This window comes from Bactrocera latifrons, unplaced genomic scaffold, assembly GCF_001853355.1.
Source record: "Bactrocera latifrons isolate USDA-ARS-PBARC rearing strain unplaced genomic scaffold, ASM185335v1 scaffold_165, whole genome shotgun sequence".
Classification (NCBI taxonomy): Eukaryota; Metazoa; Arthropoda; class Insecta; order Diptera; family Tephritidae; genus Bactrocera; species Bactrocera latifrons.
The window spans coordinates 306,163-316,985 of record NW_017535130.1 but is presented as its reverse complement, the minus strand read 5'-3'; the positions used below and the strand labels follow the sequence as shown (position 1 = coordinate 316,985).

The 10,823-nt window shown below is 36.1% G+C and overlaps 1 protein-coding gene across 1 annotated transcript in view; it reads left to right on the top strand.

Annotated features, from left to right (window-relative positions):
• LOC108966595 (titin) overlaps window positions 1-10,823 on the top strand; it is a 358,580-nt gene that overhangs the window by 183,198 nt on the left and 164,559 nt on the right. The gene's annotated exons all lie outside the window — the stretch shown is intronic.

Sequence of the window (10,823 nt, the reverse complement as noted above, 5' to 3'; positions counted from 1 at the left end):
AATTAATTTTAATTAATCAAATTAAATGTCTAATTCAAACTAATTAATTATTAATGTAAATTTTTTTTTCATACCTATTTTTATTAACTAAAAGTTTATTTACAATAATCTTCGGACCAATATACTGTACAAGCTATATTTTCTCTATACTTAACCTGCCGCAGCAGAACAGAACACTCGACTCCCAAAGCGCCTTATGATATAATCGACACCTAAAGGTGATTGAAAATAATGCGAGTACGCACTTAAAGTTTTATTCTAAAAATATTTAAAGATTGTATTAGGTCCGCCACTCATACTTGCCACCGATATCAGCTAAGTGATTATCAATGACGGCGATGAGTGAAAAGGTGTGCAACACGCCACAAGCAAAGGTTAAGAATCATAAAAACATGCAAGCAAGACAACAGAATATTGCTGCAATTGCAACAAAAAAAAAAAAAAACAAAAAAAATAACAACAACAAAAACAATGAAATTCCAACCCTTATCAAGAGTGAGAATGAAAAATGAATTGAATAAAATCGAAATTTACAAAAAACAAAAAAGAGCTCACAATTTAAATCCCTAAAAATATGGTTGATAAAACGCGTAAAGATGCTGAGCCAACGCGGCAACCAGCTGGAGAGTTGTCATTGTTATCTGTCGAAAAGAATTTACACCGAAGAAATAAAAACAAGTGCGACTGCTGGAGCGTCTTCTTCTGCTCCTTCGCCGCGAATGCAGTTTCTGGCAAGCGCACGGCGACAAAGTTAAAGCACAACGTAACAACTACAAAAATATACTAATAAAAACAACAACAATATACAAATAAAAATAACAACATACAAGTAAGTTTACGCAGCACAGCAGTCAGTCGCAACACACCGGCCGGCCGGCCGGGGTCGCCTTGTCGCAAAGGCGTCGATAAAACCATAGGGGGCCATAAATTCTTTAGCGCTCCAGCAGGCGGCCGTGCGACATCCACGGTGTTGCAAGTACGTTGCCGCCGTTGGCTGGCTCAGAAATCAATGATTGGCAAAAGCCTTGCAGCACTGTGGCTGGGGTTGGGTTATGGCCTTGCAATCTCAATACAAATTCGATTAAAAATCTCGCCGTTGCGTTTGCACACTTTTTGCCGCTATTGTTGTTGTTTCTGTTGCTGTTGTGTTAGACGCTGGTGACAACTAACGCATTCGCCACTTTGTCTGCGCTTTGTTAGCGCTGCGCATTGCTGTTGTTGTGGTGCGTCTAATTTCTTCCTCATATCGGCGCACATTCATATCTGTCAGCGAAGCTCCATGCCTTCGGCCCGTTGGTTGACTGTCTGCCTGGCGGCGTTGGTGTAGCGCGATAACTCTGTCACTTGCTTTGGCATTTGAATATTTTTTGGTTGTAATTTTTCTTGTTCTTGTTGTTATTATTGCTGTTGTTTCATTGTTTATTGATAAATTTGGTTGTGAAGGAGAAGGGTTAAGCGGTGTATTACTCAAAAGCCATTGCTTACACATGTACTAATGTTTATGGTCATATATGTATATGCATATGTATATTAAGGTGGATCCAAAAAATTGAGTGTTTTTGTCTCGATTCATAGTATGAAAAATTATAGAGATAGACACCTCTAAGAAAAGCTCTCCACGTATGAGTCTTGATTGTATCGGGAAGGTCAGCCGCCTTAGAATTAGTTAGAAAAATTTGTATCTCGCTTCCAGCTAAAAAAAAAAANTGTATCTCGCTTCCAGCTAAAAAAAAAAATTCGTTTTATTAATTTTGTGGAAAGTTGAAGGCTCTTCAAAAAATAATTTTAAAAATAAATTTTAAAAATAATTTTTTTTGACCCACGCTAATGTATGTGCATATAAAAATACAATTAGAACAGTATATTTCTGTTCACAGCAAACAAAACAATTGTCGGAAAATTTGAAGCAAATTTTTTTGTGACCCACCCTAATGCATGTATGAAAATAAGTATCTTTCTGTTCGCAGCGCAAACAAAAAATTGTGAAAAATTATTATCAAAAAAATTTCGACCCACCCTAATGTATGTACTTATACATATATGCATATGCATGTAGGAAAGTAAAGGAAAAAAAATTCTCGGATATTCAAATTATTAGCAAAAAAATCCGACCCACCCTAATGAATGTTTGAAAACATGTAGAAAAGTATCTTTCTCTTCGCAGCGCAAACAAAAAATTGTCAGAAATATTTGATGCATGTTTTTATTATCGGCGCTGATTGAACGCTTCCCCTCATGTGTTCTCTTTCTTGTTGCTTTTTAATTTTATTTCTTCATTCTTCATTCTAATTCTGGCATCTACGTTCGTTTTGTTTACTTGTGTCAACCACTTTGAATCATGTTTCTTTCAAACTCAATAGATAATGGATTATTAATAGATTTATGTCGGTCATTAACGTTATCATAATTGTATGCAATGATTCCTCCGCTTCGATTTGATTGCKTGTGCATTTGAAGAACTCTTTACGAATTGATTTATTGAAATTTACAACCAAAATAACAATAATAATGAGGGAAAAAGAAGAAGAAAAACAAGAAAACCTATGGCATAAAAATTACTTTTTTTACTCAAAATTATAAATTCAAATTTTTTTTTGTTGCTAGTCGAAGTAGTATGGTATGGGACTTCAATATTTTAAACAAGCTGCAAGTTTTAGAGCACTAGATCTTGATATGTCTTAGTTTATATTCCAGCTCCGTATGTTGGCTTACTGTCATAGACCGTTATTTTCGAAAAACTTACAAAGAGACCTCTGAAGTGATCAAAAGTTCGGTTTCATCCTGCAATACTCCTAATCTCTGCTAGAAATTACTATGTGATTTCGTTTTTCTACCACTTTGAAAGTTGATGCAGACAATKGAAAGTSTCAAATCGAACAARCARCTGACATGCATACCTGGAACAGATTGGTTTAGTCAAATAGATATCAAATTAATGTGACTATTTCAAGTATTTTGACAATCCCTCGTGTTGAATTCGACTAGATAGCATTTTAATGCTTTCACATATAAAATTTGGACCAAATTAAAAAATAAGAAGGGAAGCGGCGAATAAAAGTAAAATGCTACCTTTTGCCTAAATAATTTTTAAGTACTCTTTCTGAAGTCATACCCGAAGACAATAAAGGTTAAAGTCATGAATTTTAAAAAAAAGACTGAGAATAAGCTGAAATTTAACTGTKTGCAGAGAGAATAAAAAATTCAACCTACCTGAGGCTAGACTAGTAAGCATAACACGATTACTCTACYCTAATAGGTCTCAGTTTCGGCGATCACCTCTCTACCTCGAAGATTTCTTCGCAGCAATAATACTTTTAAGATCTGAGAACAAGAAATATTCGCTCGGAGCCGGATCTGTAGAGTACGGTGGATGTGGAAGCAATTCGAAGCAAGATTCATGAACTTTTGACATCGTTTCCACTGACTTGTGAAACAGAACTTTCTTTTTCTTGAAATGCAGACGCTTTTTGATGATTTCATCCTCCAAATGGTCCAATAAGATTATATAATAATTGTTGTTGATGATCCTTGCTCTTTTAAGATAGTCAATAAAACCTGTTCCATGCGCATTCCAAATACAGACGCCTTAACCTTGCCAGCCGACTGTTGCGTTTACCCATTCTTTGGAGCAGATTTGTCGTGTACAGTCCACTAGGATGACTTTCGATTGTACTGAAATAATGGARCCATGTCTCATTCATTGTCACATATTGATGGAAAAACTCAGGTTTATTACTGTTGAAGATCTCTAAAAATTTAACCGCATCGTATTTTCTGGTCAAAAGCGAGCTTGCGCGGCACACACATTGCAAAGAGCATTACACTTACAAAAATATTCGTGAAAGATATAATGTACACGTTCAGTTTATATCCTTAGAATTACTGCTACCTCGAAAAACTTTACTTTATGACCTTTCAAAATGATTTTGTGACCTTTGTGACCTTTGTTTTTTGTGATGTTTTCGTCGGTAACTACCTTTTTCGGTAATGTTTCTATACACGAATTTCATTTTGGTCAGTTKCTATGACAACTATATGCTGGTAGTCTACATATATATGGGTACAWTGAGCTTTCCAGCTTCAGTCCATACTACTTGTCATTTAAGATGCTTACTCTCTCGACAGCCTACATCCACTGAGTTGAATAGGGTCATTGACTAAACCTTCCAACTTCATCGAAAACAGATATGATCAATCTATGCTCTGAGTTTCGATCCGCTTTCGATCTTGTTCGCAATGGTACTAAGAGTAACTGAAATCTGTTTGAATGCAGYTCTAAGAGCATTTATAGTTAAACGCCGACAACAAGCAACAACATACAATTTATCATCATATGGATGTTGCAACAACAAATAAACAACAACAAACAACACTTAGGGACACTCATATCAATAGGCAATAAATTTGCCTTACCAATTACAAAGGGCTTCCATGAAATCACTCATTATGAGTAATAAAAATTTCCGAATACGTGCGAACATAAAAGTTTGAATTATGAGCCAACACACACATACACATGTACACACAATTCTGTAAAATGCATAGAGCTTTTAAACTGCGTCAGTCTACCTGCCTGCAAGCCACTTGGGGGCAAGACCTAGGRCCGCAAGGTGCAACGGAATGCAACAACAGATATTTCACGCAAATGTTTATAAAGTTACAAATACACTTGCATATGCATATGGCTTATTCACAGCTTTGTTGGCTCATCGACACAATGGAACGCCACTTCTGCTGCCGCTGTTGCTGCTTCTTCTTCTTCTTGGACCAATAAAGGGTTTCTTGGCCGTCGTATTTAATGCCGATTTATGAACTTTTATTTGAATACAGAACGCAGAAATTTATTTGCCATACATTTCTCACATGCACACACACACAAACATATACAGCTATTTCTTTATTTCCTTTGCTTCAGTAGTRTGCCACACTTCATTTGTTGCCGTTGCGCTTGAGTGCATATCAGAAAGAAGGAGCAGGCGGAGGAGGCGAGGCAGCAACAAAAGAATGATCTTAGCCTGCTGGCGGTTAGTCGCTGTTGCTTCCCAAGCATCTGATGCTGCTTCTTCTTATGCTCCTGCTTTTTCTTCTTTTGCTGCTGCTTCCCAAGCGTCTGCTGCTGCTTCTTCTTCTGCTGCCCCCTTATTACATTTCTGCTTCTTCCTCCGTCTCTGCTTCTTATACTTTTCGCCTGGCCTGACCCGGCCGACCGACCGCCATTCACCGCGCCAGCGATTTTAACGATGAACTTTTTCACTTGTACTTCAAGTCATATTTATTATTCGATAAKTTCTTACGTTTACAATTGGTTTGTTTCGTTTAAACACTTAAAAGCGCTCGCACACACAACACGCGTTTATATATGAGCGCCGATATTATTTATTTTTTCTTTGTTGTTGTTTCGCTGGCACTTCATTTTGCTTTTGTTACATTTTATGTGGGTAATAAAATTGGCAGCACCACAATAACAACAAAAAAATACAACAACACCCGCGTTTGGCTCCGCGAACTTGGCCAACCGCGTTCCGTTGTTGTCGATYGCTGTAGCCAATGCGCATTCAACCTGAAACTATGTACAAATAACTATGAAAAATTTCTGYTGAAGAAAGCGCCTTTTTCTTTCTTTTTTTTCGTATTTTTGCCTACCTCTAAAGCATCAGTTATGATTTTAATATTTTACGAGACCATTTTCACAATTTAATCGATTTACGCGAGCGTGTTAATGGAATTCCATGTGGCAAGGCGGCAGCTGCCGTGTGCGCGGATCTCGTTGCGGYTTCGCCGGTGCCTGCTTGTTGCTGTTAATTAATAAGTTTTACAAGCATATTGCTTTTGCATTAATATTTTATTGACTTTTGTTGCCTGTGCGTCATACTCGCAGCTCGGAGGATTTTTTGTGGACTGGCAACACTATTTCTGGAGGAGTTCTGCATTTCCGTATGCTTGCACTCATGGGGATATACGAGTATGTACATTTTTTTGCTAATGATTACAATAGACAATCATATAAAATTAAATTAGAAATCTCTACGTAAGAACCCACAGTAATGTATAAAAGGGAGAAAGAGAGAGTTCAGACAAATTACTTTTAAAAATCCATAATTCTATCTCTGCAGTATTAACTACGAGAAAGCTAGAGGAACACACAGTGCTATCGTTCCATATTCCTCAACTTCACCGGATCTCTCTCAAGAGAGAGAGTAGCGTTTTCCGCTACTTTTTTAATATCAACCRGGCTATTTTTCAAGACATGTGGGACCAATAAAACTCAAATAAATCAAGAAAGGGCATGACGGAACTTTGCATTAACTTAAGGTCGGCTTTTATGCTTCCTGTGTCTAGAGATCAAACCAAAGAGCTCTCTTATAGTTCAGAAAAGTACGTTTTTTTGGCGTAACTTTGCARCAATTGAAGGTTTCCGCTTACGTTCCTTAGTCTCTTAGAGATTAAACTAAATAACTATTTTTTTAGTTTGGAAAAGAACTTTCGGATTGMGGGAATTCAAGATCTCTTTTTGATTATTTCCGTAACCGACGTATCCATTTACGTTTTGTGTTCTCTTAAAATTCAACTGAAATATATATTTTTTTAAGCGGAATTGATATTTTCAGAACTTGGATGGAAATGAGGATCTCTGCCTGAGTTTTTTAGACCCGTTTATCTTTTAAGTAAACCGCAGAGAAACTTGCCTTAATTTTGAMGAGATCTAAACTGTTTTTTGTTTGACTTTTTTAAAATAAACAGGAACGTCTATCATAATCAGGTGGATTACCTTTAATATAAATAGGGGTTAAACTTGGTAAAACCTTATCAAACTGCAGATATTGGKTTACGTTTCTAAGTCTATTAAAAATTTACCGATATTGTCACCATTTAGAATTGTTTACCTCCTGACTTTGACGATATCTAAGGTGTCTGGTTAAATTTTGTTTCCTTTMCGAAATATTTATCTGCAAATAATTGGCGGTAGAATTTGATGGAACTTTATCACAACTCGAACTCTTCGCTTTCGTGCTCGAGTCTCTTAAAGATCAACACTAGCATCTCTTCATTTTAAGTGGGTATAGAGTTCAAGATCACTTTCTTASTTTATCTTTTAGCCTTTTAAAGATCGATCCATGAATCTCCTTTGGAAAGCAGAATCGAACTCCGCTGAACTTTGACGATATCATGGGTGTCCAGTAAAACTTGATGAAATCTACTTATGCTTTGAAGTCGCCTAAAGAACAACCCAAGTATTTCTCCATTGTCTCGGAGTTGATATTTTCAGAGTTATGACGGAATTCGGGATTTCTGTCTAAATTTTTTTAGCATTTACCGATCATCCTGAACAAATTGGAATTGAACTTGGCTGAACTTCGATGACATCTTCAGTTTCAAAGATTTTACGGAATTTTCGATTYCTGTCTAAAGCTTTTCAGCCTTTTAAAGATTGATCCGTAGATCTCTTTCATAAAACGGAATTTAACCCGGTTGAATTTTGATGATATATTGGTATCCGGTTGGATTCGATTATATCTGAAATAATTTCGGTTCGATGTCTCCGGTTACCATAGAAAACTCCATATTCTGTATTCGAAAGTCAAACTGTTGTCCGTTTTCATTCAAGACACAACTAAAAGTCATTGCTTACTTTCTCAAGTATATTTAAGATCAAGATAAAGTAAACTTTCAAGGTTTTCAGGTTTCAAGGAAATAAATATACCAAAGGCTTTCGTTGTAAGAACTAATGATGTGAGAACTATGTACGTACTTGGACGGATWTTGAATTCAGAATATAGTTCCGACACAAGTTATATAAGTGATGGTTCCACAAAGAATTGTTCACCATGATTTCTAGTTAAGACTTCTTAACATAACATTGAAGAAGGCGAGAGTTTTCATAGCAACCTGATCTTGAATGTAACTTATATGGGCTAYAAGGCTTCAGAACTCTTTCTTCCTTAGCTATGAATGCACTACTTRTCACCGTTTTCTCTTCCCTAATATATTTATGTGTCTTCTTTACCAGTAGTTCTGATTTACTCATCTTCGACATATCCTTGCGTTAAAAAATATTTATGATTATTGCAAAAATTAATTGAAACGTCGCTTAATAACCAGTTAAGTACATCGCTGATGATATTCGGCATGACCTAAATGCAAATTGAAGCCAATAAAAATATGTTGGCGAGTCAGTAAGCAGAACAATAACTATCTTGTTTGTCTAGACCGCAAAAACGCGCTTTTGAGTCAAGTTGAGATCAAAGCTAAATGGAACCGCATAATTTGACTTAAATGAATTACGAAAACGTTGACTAAACTGCCACTACAAAATGAAGAAGGGAAAAACCAAGTAGGCTAGGCAGGTCAAAAAGGCAGCAAGGCACGTAAACAACGGGATAAGGTTAGTCGCAAGACAAGCCAGCTTATTCTCGTCGACCTGCGGCGCGCTGAGAAATGAGATTGGCCTAAAGAAATATATAGCAAAATGCATATTAAACGGTAATTGGGTAAACGGAAAGGGTCCAAGCCAAAATAGAATAATATATAAGTGTATTCGTTAAGTAAAAGGATGCACGGGTAGGACGCCGCTGTGGCAAGTTAAGGAACGATCCTCAGTAGAGGTAAGATATCAGCAAGCATATCGAGTCCACAAACAAAGTAAGAAGAATGGTGATCGTAAAGACATGGTTAAAAAACCAACAACACCCAGCAACTAGTTCACATAACAAGCGAACCGAGTCAAGCGCCAGAACGCCACAGACCGTGAAAAAGATCAGCCAAAAGCAAAAGGAAGTAAAATATGCCGCCGCCAGTTGACTTGCAAGCGCTGACAACAGAAACACTCGGCACTACTCGCCRAAATGACTGCAAAATTAGTTGTGAACACGACGTGCTAAATGCCGCAGTCGCCAATTGCAACAACAGCAACAACAACGCAAGCAGGATCGACTCTTRCGGATGGCGCACAGGTAAAGTAGAGCGTCTTCAAAGCGATCGCCCGATAACCGCTCTAATTGTTAGCACTTTGCTGGTGTGTGCGTGTGTATGTTCGGCTGGAAGCCGATTAGCGAAATTAAAATGCTCAATAAACCGATAATTTGTGAATTTATGCCACATAATTTGCGGAGGAAATTTGAATTTGTAGAAAAAGGCAAGAAGCATGCGTTTAGAAGCAATAACAAGTTAGGTATGCAAAGAACGTTTATGTATGCCCAGAAGGACTCATTTATGTTGCGCATGCGCTTTGTATGTTGACTGGCATTGTGTTCTTGTCACGCTTTAAGTCGCTGTGTATAAAAATAGCTTTGGTTTGAGGAGCCATGCTTGGTTTTTTCAGCCGTTTGAAATTCGAGAGTTTTTATAAATTATTTTCGAAWTTTTTTCCGGTTTTTGTGTGCGTGCAGGGTTGCCAGATTTGAGAAAAATTCATATAATATTGAGTTAATCAAATATTTTATCCTTAACCAAGGCTTATTTTCAGTTCCCCTAATAAGTCATGGATTGTAGTAACTTTTCGCGCGTATGAGATCGCATATCGGATGCAATGAAGTCATTCGGAAAAATCTTCTGCGTCTTATTGGCATTATTGATATTGTAATCTCTTCAGAGTTTTTAACTCCCATTCTCTATCCCTGTATTTACATTTTATAAGAGTACTCAATTCTCCTTCTCTAGATCTACCTAGTCTTAGATTTCGTTCTTAATATTTTAAAAACAGGGTCGGGATGCATCAGGACTACGTATTTTCCAACCTACTCCGTTAAATTCAGGTTTAGGATATATCACTTCCACTTTTGACGACTCTTCCAGACTTCTGGAAAACATTCAAGTATGTAGTGTTAAAAAAAATGTTTAATTCAACTGGCAACCTTACCTCAAACGTCTAATAAATCCTCAACAATACATATGTACACATATTATTTAAAAATAAATACCACACACTTCTAAATTAAATGGGTAAATGCATTTTATGGTTTCATAATTCGGTCTTGTACTCAATATCAATGGAGCGTAACCAAACAGCGATTTGTCAAGGATTTCGGCGGCAAAATAAAATGAGTTACCGCAAAGGACACACAAGGCTCACACACGTTTTCGTACGTAAATATGTATACGTATTATATATTGACAGATTGTGTGGGAAAAGTAGAGCATATGCGTGGRTTCGTTACACCAGTCAGCCTGTGATGGTGACAATGACAGGACACTGACAGGGCGCGAACGACAGCTGGGAGTGTCAGCCACCGGTCGAATTTTTTTTAAATACAAATTTTGAGTGGGGGTTTTTTTGATTAGAATGAAAAAAAAAGATACAAAAAAATTCTAGAAATAAATACTTTCGAAAAATTCAACAATTTTGACATACATTTTGGGAGATATGTTTTCGAAATATTAAAAATAAAACTAAAAAAGTTTAAAAAATATATTTTCGAAAAAATTCAAAAATTTATTTTCGAAAAAAATAAATAAATTTTCATAYGAATCTCGAAATAACTTAATATTTTGTGATTAAAAATTTGTAGAAAATATATTTTCGAAAAACTAAATTTCCGAAAAAATAARTTGGTGAGAAAACCTGCGTCAGAGCGTAAGATATGTATCAGAGTTTCTTAGAAAATTTTGTAAAAAATATAAATTATGACAGCAGGATTTTGTAATTAGAATGAAAATATTATTGGGTGTTTAAACAATATAGGAAATATGTTTCGAAGATTTAAAAAAACAGAAATGTTGAAAATTTATTTTCGAAGAATGTAAAACTATAAAAAAATATTTTCGGAAAAATTTAAAAATATTTTTGAAAGTTTTTAAAATATTAGAAAATATATTTTCAAAAGTTC